The sequence below is a fragment of the Littorina saxatilis genome, linkage group LG12 (assembly GCF_037325665.1).
Source record: "Littorina saxatilis isolate snail1 linkage group LG12, US_GU_Lsax_2.0, whole genome shotgun sequence".
Lineage (NCBI taxonomy): Eukaryota > Metazoa > Mollusca > Gastropoda > Littorinimorpha > Littorinidae > Littorina > Littorina saxatilis.
The window spans coordinates 11,338,195-11,340,694 of NC_090256.1; the positions used below are offsets into that span (position 1 = coordinate 11,338,195).

At 42.6% G+C, this 2,500-nt stretch overlaps 1 long non-coding RNA gene across 1 annotated transcript; it reads right to left on the reverse strand.

Annotated features, from left to right (window-relative positions):
* Positions 1 to 997: 997 nt before the first annotated feature.
* LOC138981245 (uncharacterized) lies at positions 998 to 2,239 on the reverse strand. Its single transcript, XR_011460599.1, has 2 exons — positions 1,770 to 2,239; positions 998 to 1,586 (listed from the first exon to the last, which is right to left on the reverse strand). It is a non-coding gene; the product is annotated as an uncharacterized lncRNA (long non-coding RNA).
* Between the last annotated feature and the right edge of the window lie 261 nt (positions 2,240 to 2,500).

Consider the following 2,500-nt stretch of genomic DNA (forward strand, 5'->3'; position numbering starts at 1 on the left):
CCCATTTCTCCAGTGAAAGTTCTGCTGATTGTGGTAACTTTTTTTTTCTGTCTAAAACAGGCATCAGGTTAACTGAAGGAGCTGTTTGAGGGGGTGGTGATCCTAACACTGGCCTATGGCAACACTGGCCTTGGCAGCTACAACAAAGCTCTGCATACACAGCAAGACTACAATGCAACAGTGCCCAGACTTTGACTGCTACAGCTAGACCAGTTGACAAAGCTCAAGTTGTCACCAAGCAGGACGCCCCAACTGGTGACCAACTATATAGACTGAGGCTGCCTATCTCCAAATCTGACAAAGCAAGAATTGTTACGCAAGCTCCACATTTCTGTTTGCAGTTTAAGCCGACCTTAAGTATGCAATGGTTATGCACATTCCCCCCCCCCACACACACACACACCCCGCAGTTGAGAGTTGTAATGTACCTTTTATTTATCTTACATATATTTGAAGCCTGTGTAGCTCTGTGACAGAAAGAGGTCTCTGATGGCAGTGACCAGACAGGCAGGAAGAACTTTCCTGTTCTTTCGGAAAGTCAGTGAGTGTGCAACTTGTCGGTATGTTCTGAACACATCAAAACATGTTCTTTAATTTAAGCTACATCTTCTTCTTCTTCTTGGCGTTCGCAGAGGTTACACAATCAGTCCAGCACTGGTGATAAATGTTGTCGTTTTTCTCCAACTCCTGTCGACTGCCGTATAGTTTGGTCTGCAAGGGAGTTGGTGACGGCCACACTTCTTTTCGTTCCTCATCTAGTAAGGGACATCGCTGTAAGATGTGTTCCGCTGTTTGGTCCTCTTGACCGCAGGCACAGGTTGGTGATGGCGCCAGCTTGAACTTTCGGTTCATGTGAGCATTGAATTTAAGCTACATAATATCATGTGGATGCACTGATTGGGTGTAAATAATAACAGCAATTGGTACAGTCAATTCACTAAATGTGCAACAGAACCCTAATCATCAGACATTTTACAACAGCAAACGTCAACAGTCCTTTTACTTTCCTGAATGTCATTATTATTTATTAAAACATGCATCTAGAGCAACATACATATAAATCTTCTTTTATTAAAGTTCATCTGAAATTCAGGCTGCTTTCCCATGCAAAGTACAAATGCAAGTGTCCATAAACCAGGGTTCAATACATGTAGTATGTGAGTGAGTTCTGATGGAAAAGTGATTGTGTTGTAATATTGGTTATTACTGAGTGTTGATGTTACAATGATTACATTATAAAAACAACAACAACAGAACAATGTGAAGAGCAAACTTCTTCTGTGGGCATGCAAGTGAGTTAATCTTGTGTGTGTGTGTGAAACTATATGTGCCTGAGTGTTACAAATTTAAATGACAACAGTTTTCTTGATAGCCTTTAAAAACAACAACAAATACATACATTTAACAATCAAACAAATATAGGCACCTCAAAAAAAGTTGTATGTACACCTTCGTGGCTGGTGATGCATTCTTGCTCCCCTGCAAGTTTTCATTCTACAATGTACCTCAGGCTAGCTTCCTCTCTCTCTCAAATCTGCCCCTCCCACACAATACAACAGGTGCAGTGGCCACTCTGACACCAGTCTCTGAAATAATCAAGAACAGTTAAAACTGCGATGAGCTGTTGTTCTTTTACTCGTGAATGCAATGCATGAACACTTAAACAATATCCCACTTATTCGCGAGTGCGTTGACAAGGCGAGAGTGAAAAAAATAGCACAGACTCGAAAGCAGACGATAAGTTCAGCACAGAGAGCGGGCGTGTTTACCTTTGATCGCTGAGACAAACAGAGTCGCAATTTTCATCGTCACTGTCTTTTCACTACTGCTGGAAGTGGCCTCCGCTCCTCATCTTTCATGCTTGATTCGAGGAGAGAAACTGGTAGTTCGAACATGACTTTGTACGGTTCAATTTCGTCTGCAGTTAGGCCTACGCTTGTTGCCATGTTGGTAAACAACCATCTTCACACAGTGTGACGTCACGGATAATTTATTCATAAGCCAGTCTCGCGAAGATCACGCGGCACAATGGCGGGTCGTTTTGGAGAAGAAATCCGTCGCTTCGGTCACAAAATTCGTCGGATTACGGCCTTAGAAGATTCCGAAGTAAACCAAACATTGTTGAAGACGGTAAGAAAGTGGTTTTCTAACTAACTGCAAACATCGGGAAGTGTTCGGTCGCGCAGGAACACGATTCGAAGCGTTTTTGACGCTAAAACAGCATGGTCTGGACCTTTAATCAAGCTGTCGAACTCACGGAATGAAACTGAACGCACTGCAGTTTTTCACCAAGACAGTACAGCTTCGTCAATCCCCGAGAGAAGGAAATCGCTCACCTCCCACGTGCAAAACGCAGTGAAATTAACACGCCAGAATAGCGCGGTAGCGTATTGTGCTAAGCAGGAAAGCGCTGTATTCCTGTTAACTTTCGGAGCTTGTTTTAAATACAACCTATCATAGCTATATGGTTTTGGAATCAGGAAATGATAAAGAATAAGAT